Genomic DNA, 16,665 nt, shown 5'->3' on the forward strand with positions numbered 1-16,665 from the left:
TTTAGTTAAAAACACGCGTGTCAGGGTCGCAGAGATGTACTCTTTCTGTTCATGCTGGTTTATACCAAAATTAATAATTAATTTTATTTATGCTTTTATACTATTTTGTTTAATGACTAAAAATGTCATGTGGTGTAACCATCAAGTAAAAAGTAATGACATATTTTGAATTAGTGTGAATATGTTGTTTAAATATATTATTTCCTAAATTATTTGTATATTTATTTCTGTTTTTAATACGCATATAGTATTATGTATTAGATCCAGAAGTATGAAAAAAAAAAAGTAGGCTTTGTGGCTGATCTTGATGTTTTCCAGTTCTGGATGGCATGACAAGCATTGGACTTCAAAAAAATGTATAAAGTAACTGAATTTCTGAGTGCCATGTTGGTGTCAGTTCAGTCTGAGAATGTTTTGAAAAGTTCACTGGATATGAATGACCAAATTGTTCAGTTTTTTTCTTTTTTGTCAGGAAAAATCTAATGGCTAAGAAATGGAGACAGGGCCATCTGTTGCTACAACTGAACACAGAAGTCGACAATAGTTGCAGATGCTGAATGCTGCCATTTTGTGCTCTCACAATGAGATTAGGGGCCTTGTTACTCCCACAACTACAGCAGGAGAAAATGAGGTTACAACAGATATAAAACCGAATAACTGCATGTATCGACTGAATCGTTTGTCACTGTTCTGGGCTTCCTTTTAGGTCCTCTTTGTGCTGGTGCCTAGCATGTTGCTGGGCTTTTGTTTTTGCATTTTTACAGTAGATCTGCTTTAAGATTATTTAGGGGTATTTCTTGGTGCATACCGAGTTGCCTGAGAGCCGAGAAGACTGACTGGGGTGGATTAGCATAATTAGGAATGGCATGGATTAATGAGATACGTCCCTGACGCACTTGATGTATGAAAAAACACTCTGTGATGCCAATTGTTTGTAGAGTTGTGGAAGAACAACGTGCTAAAGAATATCAATATTAATCAGTGGTTACTTTGCTGGGAATACCAGAATTACCAGAATTACCAGAACCGGAAATACCAGAGTTAAGCATGTATATTAAAAAAATGATATCCAAACTTAAATGTATATGCCTATAGATCCTCCAAAGTGATATTTGCAGAAAACAAAACCGTTTTTTTTTTACATGCACACAATAATATATAAAACATAATACTAAGAAAAAGAAAGAAAGAAAAGTAGATATACTGCATAAAATGATTTAAATAAATTAAACAAAGATTATTGGAGTGTATTTGATATACTACTTCAATCTTTGTACTTAAAAATTTCATGTTTAATTCAATGTGTTACTTGCCGTTTCTTTGTAATTATTTGTGGACATTTCCTAGCAATTTCTGAGTGAAAATTGTTTCACCAATTTTTAATTAATTTTTTTTGAATGCAAGGCTCTGCATTCTTCATTCACTACAGTGGATGAAAATATCTAGATAAGTTTTTCAACCTTACCAATTAACCTATAGGTTTTTGGACAACTAGTCAGCTACCTATACCTGTTCCCCACCAGGTTTCTTAACTAGCTTAACCAGAAAGACTTGCAAAAAAGCAGAGGGGGATGTGTGAAATGTTTGTTACTTCTATTATGTGAACATGGTACGGATTTTTAAAGTCCAACACCAAGCAGAGAACATTTATTATGCGACCTCTGTCGTCTGGCAGCATGAAAGCCGAAAGATGAAAGCCTAACAACATCAACTTTAAGTGATTAAATAAAAAGAAGTACCATTAAGTACCTAAGTACCAAAGAAAATAATCAACTGCTATGAAGAACATTTCATTTTAAAGTATTTAATTCATTTTATTACATGTCCCTCTGGAATACTTGATTCTGATTGGTCAATTGCTGCACTGGGAGATTTTTTTTGTGTAATTAATTAGTGCTAAATGATTTCATGTCTCTCATAGGACTCTGCAGTGTCTTTTCTCACATAATAGAACTCAAATCAATATTTCATGCACATTTATTTATTTATTTTGCTAAGTGGCTATGTAATAAGCTGGATAATGTTAGTCATCTCATCATTATCCCCAAATATACCCCTTCATTATGATGTACGATCACCTTGTCTGGTTTATTTCGCAATGACAGGCTGACTGTAGATTATTCCTTAAATATTATTTAAAAATAAGCATTACCACGTTGATATATCAAAATGACTCATCATGCAATATAAGACAGGGCTTAAAGTTCTCCGGCACCGTGCCGGATCTACGGCGTGCGGCGTTTGGCTGCGGGAAAAAGTCATCGTCCTACATTTAAAAACACTTGTTGATATCACGTTCGAGTTCATGAGTTCGCCTACCAATGTATGAGAGGAACACAGCTTTCACTCTCAACCAGACTAACATTACTAGCCTATCAGAAGTTTTTGCTCTTATAAACATGAGACGCACATTAGCTGATGAATGGAAAAGAAGCCTGGTTCTCGAGCGCGACACATTGAATGGTCAAAGATTTCCATCTAGCGTCATATTTACATAGAAAAGCTATTAAAAAAGCAGCGGAGCTTTGTAGACAGCTCAGAGTAATCACGTCATCTCGATAAGAACGATATGATTGCCAGAAACAAATTTCCCGGGATTTTTGAAAGGGTCATGTTCACACATGATCTCTTAATGGTAACTTCCCGGTAATTTACCAGTAAAGACTGTATGTGTGAAAGGGGCTTAATGGGTTAGTTCACCCAAAAAAAAAAATTAGCCCATAAATTACTCACCCTCAAGTCATCCTAGGTGTATATGACTTTCTTCTTTCAGACGAATCCAGTCAGAGTTATATTAAAAATGGTCTTTGATCTTTCAAGCTGTTTCATGCCACTCAGCGGCTGTTGCATGCATCCGTCCAAAAGCAGTTCAATAAAATGCACCCATCCATAAAAAAAAAGTGTCTCACACGGCTCCGGGGGGTGAACAAAGGCCTCCTGTAGCTAATCGATGCGTTTTTGTAAGAAAAATATCCATATTCAAAACGTAATAATCACTTTAATGCAGGGACACGGGAAGTAGGGGTGCTGAGGGGGCTGCAGCACCCCTGTTTTCACATGGTTGCAAATTCAACGCCAAGTTTGTTCATTTAAATGTATTCAGTTTTAGCATTTAATAATTTATTTGTAATGATCTCTGAAATGTAAATTGTAAGTGGGCTATAACAAACCCATGTTTATCTTTATAAACATGATTAATTTTACTTGTGATGTTTTCTATATGGGATGATTAGCCTAATCCTCATGAACACGTGACGCAAGGCCTTTGTTCAACCCCCGGAGCCGTGTGAGACACTTTTTTTTTTAATGGATGGGTGCATTTTATTTAACTGCTGGACGGATGCATGCAACACCCGCTGAGTGGCATTAAACAGCTTGAAAGATCAAAGACAATTTTTAATATAACTCCGACTGGATTCGTCTGAAAGAAGAGTGTGGCCAAATATTAAAATTAAATGGAATTAAACGTCGTTGAATCACATGAAATATCACCAGGCCGTTGGCGCCCTCTGCAGGTATTTGTTATTTAACTTTGCCATAGTATCCTTTCAAATGTTAAAGTTGCCACAATAATTGCATTCTTTGCATGTGCTGCACTTTATTTGTACAATTTTGTTTTATTAGTTTATTTACTGGTAATAACAATATTGATTAATAAGTGAGATCTGATTTTAGTCCTTGAAAACCAAAAAAGTAGTGCAAGTCCTTGAAAGTCCTGGAATTTTATTTTGCAGTATCTGTACGAACCCTGTTTAAGTTACCAGTTCTTGGACCATTTTAATGTTTTTGTTGTTGTTATTTGAACTGAACTGTAGTTTTCTGTAGTAAACTGTCTTTGTATATTTCCTATTTTATATTCATTTCCTAGTATTTAATTTACCATTATTTCTTTTGAACAAAACAATTTCAGAAATTTCATGTTTTAGATTGTAGGTCATCTTGTTCCCTGTCGAGGACAAACCTAACCAGCAAAACTTGATATCAAAAGCATCCTAAATCTTACATTGTAGTAAGTAACCTTTCTTGGTATTGCTGTTTCAAATATCCCACCATAATCTGTAGTCTGAGCCTGTCAAGGGCTAATGGCAATGGCAGATACGTTACTAGTTAGTTTCAAGGAAAATCATTTTCTTTTTTTGTTTGACAAATAACCCCGTGTATGTGTGCGCCCCCGCAACCCCCAACCCCCGGAAAAAAGTTCAGGCTCAGGATTTTTTTTTGCTTTAACCCCTAATAAGATTTAACCCCATCTGTGTGTAGACTCTGCCTCATCCACCTTACTTTGTGTTTTAATGATGAAGCGAGAAATAAAGCTCCAAAAAACAGGTTAATAAAACTTACGGTGACTGGGGAATCCACATTTAGCATTTCTAATCAAGATCATGGTCTAGTTTCTTTTCAGACATCTGGAACTGTATCAGAAGTAGGATTTATTCGTTCTCCGACAGCATTAGCTCAGCGCTCACAGTACTGCGTTAAGCAGAAGCTAAGCCATAAATATTCTGGTTTGCCAAAATTCCTCAAAGACACTTTGAGGATGTATAAAAATGACACTGTTTATACACAGTTTCGTAATTCCTTGGCTGCCGGTTATTCTCCCCCCCCCCCCCTAATCATCTTGAAATAACGTCTCAGGTGACAAAGAAATGAGCAGCGGAGGAAATGGAACGAGCCTCGTGACATTGAATAGTTTTCACTGGTTGAAATGACATTTCGTAAATTACTTTCGGTAAATTTTCCTCCCACATCTCTGCAGCATCTCCTCCATACAGGACAGATGCACATGACATCTGAACGCAGGCGTACAGTTATTTGGAGCCAGACGGAGAGAACTCAAGTCATCACCTCTTTTGAATAGACGCCCACCACTTTGTTTTCCATGATATTTAAAACTGTGCCTTGGGAAAGTAGATAGTGCTGCTGTGCTGACGTGTGGGCTTGGATTCAAACAGCATATTAAGTAGTTCATGAAGAGACGCTCATTTGAACTTCCACTCGGGGTCAGTGAGGCAGCGTCTTTGCGCCGCAGCCCGGGTCACGGATTGTCATTTAACCCACGTGATCTCAAACCTCTGAGGTTTCAGACTCATTTTGCCAGTTTTAATTTCCCCAGCTCATCAGCTAATTTACACATTAATTTCATGTGTTATGGCAAACAGCAGATAGCAGCATATTGAGATGCATTGGTTCATCAAAGCAGCCAACCAACCTTTAATACTGTGTGAGACATTTACAAATTCTCATTCAGCGTCTCTCTAAGGGATTTCACAGGGGGGTTTATTACGCAGGGCGACAGTACTGTTTAGTCACTACTATAACAATGGGTCTAAATGGCCGACTAGTCCTTGATCTTCCAGCTACATATTAGCATTGAAAGTGTCAGTGCTTTAATTAGATTGATAACTTCATGTTATTCATTCAGTGAGATTAATTTTGCATGGTGATCACCTTGGAGGCTTTTTGCCATGACTTTAGTAGCACGGTATGTCAACTTTTTTTATAGCATAGTTTTTAAAAATCTTTTTGTTTTTGTTTTGTTTAATTCTGTTTCACTCCATCTAGCTGGTTTTGAAGCTGTTTTAGGTGAACTTGAAAGTAGCCCAATTATACAATGCTTCCTTGAAATAGGAAATTCACCCATTTTTGTGAATACATGTTATAGATCTTACTGCGAAAGATTCATGTTAATATTTTTCTTTGACCTCGTAATGTTTTATCAGAATGTTGTTACTCAATCTTCTGGTGAAAACAGTGACTTTAAAGTGCAGTATATATACCAGACCAATCAGTATACCAATCATTTAGTCCACCTAAATCCCATCCCTCCACAATCAACTGCAAGCTCGCATTTATTTTTAGTGTAGCGCCCAAATCTCAAAATCAGTCGATAACCAATGGATACAGCCAAGTCCCTGCCCATTTTTTTTTTCACCGTTTCACACTGAAGAAAAGATCTGTTGCTACTTTTCTTTCATTGCTAATATCGTTCAGACAATTGACCCTTTGCAGGGAGTTTGATTGACGGGCGATCTGACCAATCATAATGCCGAATCTGCCCTTTTGTCTGACAAACAAACCAGACAGGAGAGTAGATTAACGTCGGTAGACTTGAACTTGAAAAATGGTGTGTATAGACATCTTTCCGTGGTTGAAACGAGATACCTTCTGATGTTCATTCATGTTTATTTCGTGCTATAGGCTAACTAATAAAGTGGAAGAGATGATCGGTTCACATGCTGCTTGAACTGAGGCACTACAGCGATCTATCACACACATTAAAGAGCCACAAAACAGTATTTATTGTTTAAATTCTTACCAAATTACAAAATTTGAAAGCTGAGGTTTTGTTTCATACCTAAAGTAACTTGCTCTGTCTTGTCTGAATTCTAGTGTTATTTGGGCTAAAGAAGCACACATTGTTGCCACTGCTGTCTGATTTTATTGATTTGAAATTAACGCTATTGAAATGTAAGTCTGACAAACAATTTTGAGTTTTCAGCCTTTCACCATATAAGTAGGTTGGTGCTTTTACTTATAGTACATATAAGCTGTTTGTAGCATGTAAACTGATTTGCTTTAAAGAGATTTGCTGTACAGGAATCTGACCTCATCCACAGATCCGCAGATCCCTCACCAGCCAGTGGCTGTTGAAGAACCTAGATAGTCCGGCGCCTGCATTTTCGCTGCAGGTAGACTGTTGCAGTGACAAAGAGCACACGCCGATTCTCTTTCGTCTCATATGATATGATGCATATATATAGACATTTTATAGAAACATTTTCCCCCCACTAATAAACATTTGTGCTGCCCACTAATGAACATTACCAGCAACAGGAACACCTACTAGTATGTTTAAAACTTTGCAGGTTTTAGTTTCTGAAGTCGACAGTATAAAAGATGTTAGGCTTTTTTAACTGAAAGGCAGCATTTTCACATTTCCATATTGAACATTAAATTTTCTCCCATTTAGTTTTCTGCTGGTGCTCTGTCTCCTCTCCCTCGTACAGACTCGGTTTCTGGTTGTTCATTGCATTAATCAAACTTACTTGGGGAATACCCACAATCCCAGAAATCTTCTGGCTGCTTTTTTGTTGTTTGTGTGTGACTCCAGTCTCTTAATTTGGCTCATAGATGCACTACAGTTCAGAGTGAAGGTTTTTAGGCAAGCTCTGCTGTCACCGTGGACGAAGCAGAGTCCAGCCGGCTGCTCCTTCGTCAAATCCGCCGGCCTCCGCTCACTCTAGCCCGCCATGTGTGACGCTGTGTGTTTCGTTGTGATAGCGAAACTACTTTGTTTGGCCTTCCAAAAGAGGACACGACTAGAAATCAGTGGTTAAGTTGTATTTACAGCACTGTTCCAGAACAGTTCAACCCAAATATTCAGATGTGTGCAGCACATTTTTTGGAGGACTTTTTCCTGATCCTGGAAGAGTAGACTACAATGCCGGCTGTTCTGACTCACAGTCTGTAAGTAAGTTTTTTATATTTGAAGGATTTGCCACTGACGATTCAAACGCGAGTTTTGTGCAGTGTAGAGTAGCGCTTGTTGTTTGTCATTTCTCCGATCACAAATGCAGACATGGTTTTATGTTTACACGGCGCGATGCAACGTGTAAAAAGACAGTATAAGTCATTATAATCCATAATTATGTCCCCACTGGATGCAACAAATGCCTCGTTTATAATGGGTTTTAATGTTTTTGTCTCGTCGCTCCGGCCGGACAGGGCATCACAGTATGGTAAGGGGCGTAACATTTCCGTCACATGCTTTACAGTTTCGGCCAATCACAACGCACTGGATAGCTTAAACCGCATAAACATTTCATTACACCAAATACATAAAATGTTCTTTTTAGCAACATCATATGACCCCTTTAAATGTATTAGTACAGTAGTATTTAAGTGGTTAGATGCTGCAGGCAGGAACCTCTGTATTGAGATATTTCATTCAGTTATTAAAGTAGATGTTTTGAGTTGATGATAAAGAAGTGCTCAGAAACGTTGCATAATAGCCCTTACGCCCGCTCTTATATGTCAGAGCTTAGTATTATGTGCAAATGCCTAGATGAAATGGAAATGATTGGAAGAGAGAATCCCTATCCTTTTGGAAAGTAACATTGATATAAGAGGGTTTTGCAAAGTCTCTAAGTAAAGGGGTTGCCCCCTCTCTGAGGTCTTTACCAATATAGATTCAGTGCTGATTCTGAATATGAGTCATATATCGTTTAGACATCCTACTAGCTTGATTTACCATTGTAGGTTTTACTAGGAATGTGTGATATAACAAAAAATGGTATCTCAATATTAATGTTCAGAAATGTTTACTGCAAGAAGTATAATATTGTAAAAATAAAAATAAAAAATAAATCTAATGGGTTTTTCTTAGTAAATACGCACAAGGTTATAACAAGGTACACTTCTGTTCAAAACATTGAAAGTCATTAAGATACTTTTTTTTTCTTTTATGCAGCAAAGACACACTAAATTGAAGATTATAGTAAATGCGGCCCCACTTTATATTAAGTGGCCTTAACTACTATGTACTTGCATCAAAAATTAAGTAAAATGTACTTATTGTGTTCATATTGTATTGCAAAACACTTTTGCTGCTATTGAGGTGGGATATGGGTAGGTTAGGGACAGGTTTGTTGGTATGGGCAGGTTTAAGGGTGGGTTAAGGTGTAAGGGATGAGTCAGCTGTGTAATTATAAATGTAATTACAGAAATTAATTACAGATTTAATTACATGCAGGTATTTTTAAAATATAAGTACAATGTAAAAACATGTATGTACACAATAAGTGCATTGTACCAAATTATTAATTTAAATGTAAGTACATAGTTGTTAAGGCCACTTAATATAACGTGGGTCCGTAAATTCTTCTGTATTTTTATATGAATGTATCTCTGAGGGGAACTGACTGTCTTTAGAAAAGTTTACGTGGTATTTTCTGTTCATCTTGCCTCTGAACAATGCATATTACAGCAGTGTTCATAAGTGCAGTGCTGCTTCGTTTACAGCAGTAACCCAGGAAACACTGTATCACTGCTGTTCATAAGCGCCACCTGCTGTCAGAGAGTGAGTCTGCGTCTCATTCAGCTAGTCTGCTGTTTCGTTCAGATATGTTTTATGTAGTATAGTTTCACAAAACTAAAGTCAGACCATTCTGTTTTTGCTTCAAATTTCGAAATTATACTACTACTCTACTCATGCTGCACGAATGCTGCATCTTTTTTGGATCATGATTAAAATCCAGTGGTTGCCTCTAATTTTAAATGGAAAGAGCACAGACAAAGCCTTAGTTTGTTCATATTAAGAGATTTCTTTTATTTGTGTAACTTACTTGTTTGATTTGGGGTTTGTTTTAAAATTTAAATTTAGTTTTGATTTTAATTTTAATTTTAATTTCACAAAGTAACGTGCAGCAATAGCCTAATAAAATGACACCTTTTCATTTACTGTATGTCTTTAATCTCATTTTGTTAAAAAAAAAAATTGTGAGAAAATTGAATCTTGAAATCAAAATCGTGAATCGAATCCAATCATGAGTTGAGTGAATCATTACATTCCTACTGAAAATAATATAAAAAAATGTTTCTTGAGCAGCAAATCAGCATATCAGGTGAAGGATCACGTGACACTGAAGACTGGAGTAATGATGCTGAGAATTCAGCTTTACATAACAGGAATAAATTACATTTTAAAATAGCCTATATTCAAGTAAATTATATTTCACAATATTACAGTTAAATAATATTTCACAATATTACAGCTTAACTGTATTTTGATCAAATAAATGCAGCCTTGGTGAGCATAAGATACTTCTTTCAATAAACACAAAAAACGTATCAGCCCCAGAATAGTAGTGTAATATTCACAATGTTGTTTAAAAAGTATTGAATCTGTTGTGAATATCTGACATATTGTCCAGTCCTGATCTTAACCCACTGTTACTCGGGTATTTGAGAAATTGCCCTGGGTGATTTGCCATACCATCAGACAGCACCTTGTAAAACAAATTGGCCCAAATGTGATTTTCTGCAGTTAAGAGGCTCTCACAGTATCCCACATACAGTGGCTGCCCACTCACAGCTCGCTTTAAAGGAATCCTCTCACAGTCAATCCAATGTCTCTTCGGATTTGGAACAGCAATTTACCACCAGCTGATCCCCTCACTGGTCACAGTGTGCAGGCACAATGACAATGTCTGAAAAACACAAACTCTAAGCTGTTTGTGTGATTTGAGGGATTTGAACAGTATCTTTAGGGTCAGCAATTAGTTTCAGCCTTAAAACATGGGGAAAAAATCCACTGAACGTATCCATTTGGCAGCGCCCTGAAATGTTCAAAAGCAGTTCAGACAACTACTGCACTATATTCCAAGTATTCATATGTTGGTTTAATTGAGGCATAAAGCAGATATTAGGCTATATTTGTAAATGAATCTTTTAGATGAATCAGTTGGTTCATTGTAAAGATCTTACTCAGTGTTGATATTTTTTATATTTGCCTCAAAGTTGCAATGATCAGAAGTAGCGACAGATCATTTGTAACATATTATGGAACAAATTATTTAAAAAAGAAAAAAAAATGTATTGCGGGGACTTGGTTCTAGGCCTGGGCGATAAAACGGTATCGATATTTATCGACGGTACACCTTCTTTGGTATCGATAGAAAAAATGTTCGATATAGTGCACGATATAGGCACGTGCTATGAGTGAAGCAGACAGCACATACAAACACGAACACATGCTGAAATGAGTGCTGTGCCTGCCTGTGATGAGGAGATTGTGAATAAAGAATGAATATTAGTCGAATTTAAAAGAAACATTTGCATTTGAATGTTAGGTGTGCATCATCAGTGTCGCGCGAGATGCGGTGATTAGACCTATACAATAAAGACCTCTTTAATCTGCATATAAAACATTAGAAATGAGATATTTGTTTTCTATTGCTTTTTGTTTTAAAAAAGGTTATAAAAATGTCAATAATTATCGATACCGAACGACATGAAACATTATATCGTTGATACATTTTTTAGCTATATCGCTCAACCCTACTTGGTTCTATCCATTAGTAGCTGATTGGATGGAGACAGAACTGAATGCGAGCTTGAGTGGAAAAGTCCAGCATATGTCACCAGAGAGAAGTCTGTTGTTTCTCTGGAAGATCGAGTAATTACATTTTGATTAAAAATTACAGGCTCAAAAAATGTAACCAAAATGAAACGTACATGGATGGATAGTTCACAATAACATCAAGATGCATTTGGAAAATGGAATTTTAATTTCATACACTCTAAAAAATGCTGGGTTGTTTCAACCCAACATTGGGTCAAATATGGACTAACCCAACTGTTAGGTTAAATTTTTACATTAGGGTCCAAAATAACACATCGACTTTCATTGTGACTTTCATTGGAAAGTCATTCAAGATATTCTGAAAGATATGTCAGGGTTATTTTGTCCCTACAATGAAAGTCCAAAACAACACTGGAACCCATTGACTTTGATTGTATAGACAAAATAACACCGACACATTTGTCAGAAAATCTTGTTTTGTGTTCATACAAGTTTGGAATGACATCAAGGGGACGGAATGATGACACGTTAGCGAGTTATTGCTTTAAATCAGCAGAAGTAACATTCATTGTCATACTGTAGTTACTGCTTACCACTTTGCTGCAGTGTAAAAGTGTTATTTCATCAGGGTGGTTATAGGTGAACCGTAGGTGTCTGGCTGTGCCATTTAAAGCCAACAAAGTGGGTTGTGAGTGAAAGATGAAATGCAGGTGTGTACTGGGCTTTCAGCCTCACACAGTGTTTTCTTCAGAACGAAGTGCAGCCAGAGCTCCACACATTTCTCTCAGTGGGCAACCGGCTGCCAGCGTGAGGGGTAGGGACTCTGAAGTGTTTATTTGTTGTGCAGCTTAATATATCTTTATATCCACAGTGTCTGCATGATATGAACAAAGAGAGAAAATGACTGAGGAGAGCAGCTAAAAGATGATTTGTAATATACATGGCCCTTTGTATTTTTCTTTGTCTTTCCATATTATCTTTGTCGTAATTAACTTGCTCACATGACACCGTTTGGTCCCATAAGCCTCAAACACCATAACAAGCATTAGATGCTTTTGGTTTGGTACTAAGTCTTTATTTCACAGCGGTGACAGTACATTTATCTTCTATTGTGCTGCTCCAGTAGTTGTTAAAGGATTTTAAAGGTATAGTTCCGTCTAAAATAAAAATTTGCTCACTCACCCTTAGGCCATACAAGATGTAAATGAGTTTGTTTCTTCATTAGAACAGATTTGGAACATTTTAGCATTATATCACTTACTCACCAATGGATCCTCTGCAATGAATGGGTGCCGTCAGAATGAGAGTCCAAACAGCTGATAAAAACATCACAATAATCCACAAGTAATCCACATTATTCCAGTCCATCAGTTAACATCTTGTGAAGTGAAAAGCTGCGTGTTTGCAAGAAACAAATCCATCATTAATGCATTTTAACGTTAAACCATCACTTCTGGCCAAAATGTAAGTCCATAATCCATTATAACACTTCCTAAAGTGAAAAAGTCCATCCCCTGTTGTCCTCTCACATCAAAATCCACTGACATATATGTTTAGAACTGTTTTTAAACAGTGCTTGATATGTGCATATTTCTCTCCTGATGACTTTTTAACTGGAGAAAGCATTATTATAGATGGAGGACTGTTTTTGCTGGAAGCAATGGTTTGAAAAAAAAAAAGTCTTGATGGAATTGTTTATCACAAACACGCAGCTTTTCACTTCACAAGATGTTAATAGATGGACTGGAGTCATGTGGATTATTGTGATGTGTTTATCAGCTGTTTGGACTCTCATTCTGACGGCACCCATTCACTGCAGAGGATCCATTGGTGAGCAAGTGATTTAATGCTAAATTTCTTCAAATTTGTTCTGAAGAAGAAATAAACTAATCTCGGATGGTCTTTTGGCTAAACCACTCACTTAAAAGGCACAATATGTCATTTTCGCCGCTAGAGGGTGCGTATTCAAAATAAATAAAGAAACAAAGACGTAGTTTGATGACGCCGTGACTGAGTGTGGAATCATGGGAGTTAAAACACACAACATATTAAAGTGTTTTTGGTGTTTCCATGTTTTCTACAAAACAAAACTGGAAATCGAGGGTGTATGACGTCATTGGCAGGCGACACAATGACACTATGGACACGCTCTGTGTCACTAGTTAAAATTGCTTATTTCTCTGGATTTAAACATTCTTCAAAACATTTGGGATAATGTAAGTACACAAGTCAGCAATATATATAACACTGTTCTAGTGGTTTTTGGATATTTTAATAAAAAAATCTTACATATTGTGCCTTTAAGATAGAAGGAACCATTTGGTGTCTTCAGATCCTACTACATAAACACATTAAGGTCTATTTCTCTTAAATGTTATGAATGAAAAATGCAATATCTCATCAGCATTTGTGGTTGATGGCTCAATTACTGTATTAAGTCCTGATTACTAGCAAGTTATTTAAATGTGTGAACCATTTTTTGTTCTATAGTGAACTGCCTGGCTCTATAAGAAGCTGCTTTCTAACAGAGCATCCTAACTTAAAAAGAACCTCATAAGTGGCTGATCTGAAACGCTCTACTGTATGCAGAATCTCTGTGCTGGTTAAAGGCGTATAAGAGACTCAATTGATTCTGAAAACAAATATATGGAATAAAATAGTCTATTTTAGCTAGATTGAACTATTTTATGTGTACTTTTTAGCACTGAGTTAAGTGGGAGAATTTCCAGTTGGCATTTTATGCTTTGATTATATTTTTTTTCATTGAACTTACCGCAGTGCACTCTGGGATTGCATCTTATCTAGTTGGAACAGCCTTCACTTTGGGAGAGGACATATGATGTCTTGAAATGCTGTATTGGCAGCTCACTAGGGGAAGGGAGCTACATTTTACATACTGTAGGCATGGGTTGAGCATCTTGAGTTTTTAAGCTGCACATGCAAAAAGAAAAAAATTGAAATGATTTATGCAAAGCAGCATTTGAAATCTAGGTGAAATATTTTACCTCAACAAAATAAATGCAAAAACATCCTCTCTGCGCAGTAAAGCAAATAACATGGATGTAGAATTAATGTGTAATAGAAAGGCAAGATTGTTACTTTTGAGATATATTTTTGATTTATATTTTAATAAATCCATTTATATTCTATAGCAAATAATTTAGGGTAAAATTTATACAATTTATTTAAAAAGCATTTTATTTTATTATCATTTATCAAATGTGAAATTGTATTTTTTTTTATCATATCTTATTTTATTATTTTACTTGTTTTTTTTTCAACTAAATGAATGCAAAAACAGCCTCTCTCTACAGTATATAGCAAGTACTAAGATGATGGTGGAAGTGGAGTTAATATGATAGAAAGGTTAAATTATTAATTTTGTTTTATTCATCTATGTGGATTACTTATTAATTTTCACATATTTACAAAACTATATTTTATAGCAAAAAATTTAAGGGAGAAATTATGGAAGTTTATTTAAACAAAAAAACTAATGCAAAAACAATCTCTCTTTCCAGTTTAGCAAATACTGTGACAATGGAAGTGGTGGAGTTAATATGATAGAAAGGCAAAATTAATTTTGATTAGTTCATCTGTGTGGAATAATTATGAATTTACAAAACTATATCTTATAGCAAATAATTGAGGGGAGAAATGATGGAATTGTTTAAATTTTTTTTATTTTCAACAAACAATATAAATGCTATCGGCAGTGCTAAAATGCTTTAGCAAACAACAACATCACATATCAACTATAATCGCAACAGGTAAATACATATGATCAAGTGAGGATTATGGGAAAGCACAAGGTTCTGTCCACTCCCCCTTTCCGGGGGAGTCATAAACCCCCTCATCATTTACAGGCACGAATGCTTGACATCATAATAGCCTCGTGCTCCAAAGGCCTTATCAAATTATTGGGTCTAAGCCTAGTCTTTCAATGGCTGATATTTTCCTCTTGTTACCAGAATGCAACATGAGCCTCTTGATTTTAACACAAACAGTCCTGCCTTCACAGGCAGCAGCTGCGATTGAAAAGGATGGAGGAGGGATTTGATGCTGTTATCCAGCCTTTTTAAGTGCCTCCGAATATCTGCCTTCCCTACTCTCTTTAGTCTGCCACTTAAATGAAGTCTCATTACAGGCAGGGAGAGGGAATAATTCTCTGGCCTCCGCTGCATTGGAGAGCTTCTGTAAAGTTATGTGCAGATGTTGATGGGCACTCAGCACAAATTGCCTGAATATGGTCAGATCTCATCTGCCTCGAGGAACTCTCTCAAATCCGCACTGCCTCTGCGCGCTGACTCACTGATCATTTTCAACAGGCTGGGGGAAGCCTATTTCTTCAAACGTTTGTGTTGTGATTAGACATTAGGCCTTTGATTATGTGATTTATGTTTTATAATTGCTAACACTAAGTTAAATTAATTTGCGGCGTTTGCTAAAGCAATCAGTACTTGGTGCCTTTACATGCACAGTTATATTCAGGTTTTTACATAGTCTAGTCTTCATCATTCTAAGGATATACACTACTGTTAAAACGTTTGGGGACTATAAGAAAGAAGTCTCTTATGCTCACCAAAGCTGCATTTATTTGATTTATTAGAAACTGTGATATTGTGAAAAAAAGTTTGAATTTAAAACATCTATTTTCTATTTGAATATATTTTAAAATGTAATTTATTCCTGTGATGCAAAGCTGAATTTTTATTAGCCATTACTCCAGTCTTCAGTGTCAAATGATCCTTCAGAAATTAGTCTAATATGCTGATTTGCTGCTCAAGAAACATTTCTTATGATTACCATAATTGATCAGTTTAATGTGTCCTTGCTGAATAGAAGTATTAATTTCTTTCAAAAACAAAAAACTCTTACTGACTTGTATTTACATAATTTATTTGACAAATCATGGCATTAAACTTTAGAACTTGCCCCACACCATTACAGACATGAATAATACTTTGAAGCCTGTGGCTTGTTTACCAAAGCTATACAATTACTTTAAGCAAGCAGACTTACAATATTTGACTGGAGGATGGTAAAAAAATAAAATCTGATAGAGACTTGGAAGTTGGATCTTGTGACACCCAGAACACACTTGCAACCACATTGCAGTGGACAAAATGAGTGAAATCATGGTATTTCATCTAATATGCATTATTATTTCCCCCCCTATTTTAAACAAATTATTTAAATAGGGGTGGGCTATATGGCAAATTTTTATTGTGATTGATCTTGAATATGTCCACAGTCTACTTCTCTGAAGAGTCTTAGAGATTGTAACCAAATGTGTCCTATTTTTGTCCTCAGGTAAATATGTCTGCCCATTTTTCAGTTGGCAGGACTTTTGAAGTTATTAACTTGTTAAAGCTGTGTGATAAAGAAACGTGGATGAATGAGAAAGTAAAGAGTGCAACGTGATTGATATTAAAAACGTAAAAAGCCACAAAAGAGGACAACCCTCTACACACACCTTGGAAATATAATCGCCATTGGCTAGTCAGTTTTTTTGTTTACTCGCCAGACTGATATACTATTTTACACACACACACACACACACACACACACACACGTTTACT

The 16,665-nt window shown here is 36.1% G+C and overlaps 1 protein-coding gene and 1 long non-coding RNA gene across 2 annotated transcripts in view; one reads left to right on the forward strand and one right to left on the reverse strand.

Annotated features, from left to right (window-relative positions):
* Positions 1 to 16,665, forward strand: part of LOC107699886 (neural cell adhesion molecule 1-like) — a 125,923-nt gene that overhangs the window by 18,916 nt on the left and 90,342 nt on the right. The window lies entirely within an intron of this gene.
* Positions 10,469 to 16,665, reverse strand: part of LOC107699905 (uncharacterized) — a 19,485-nt gene continuing 13,288 nt past the window's right edge. Inside the window, exons 3-4 of the long non-coding RNA XR_001635508.1 lie at positions 14,954 to 14,958; positions 10,469 to 10,480 (exon numbers count right to left, since the gene is read on the reverse strand). This is a non-coding gene — a long non-coding RNA (uncharacterized LOC107699905). The remainder of the gene's footprint in view (positions 10,481 to 14,953; positions 14,959 to 16,665) is intronic.

This window comes from Sinocyclocheilus anshuiensis, unplaced genomic scaffold (genome assembly GCF_001515605.1).
Source record: "Sinocyclocheilus anshuiensis isolate Anshui unplaced genomic scaffold, SAMN03320099.WGS_v1.1 scaffold891, whole genome shotgun sequence".
Lineage (NCBI taxonomy): Eukaryota > Metazoa > Chordata > Actinopteri > Cypriniformes > Cyprinidae > Sinocyclocheilus > Sinocyclocheilus anshuiensis.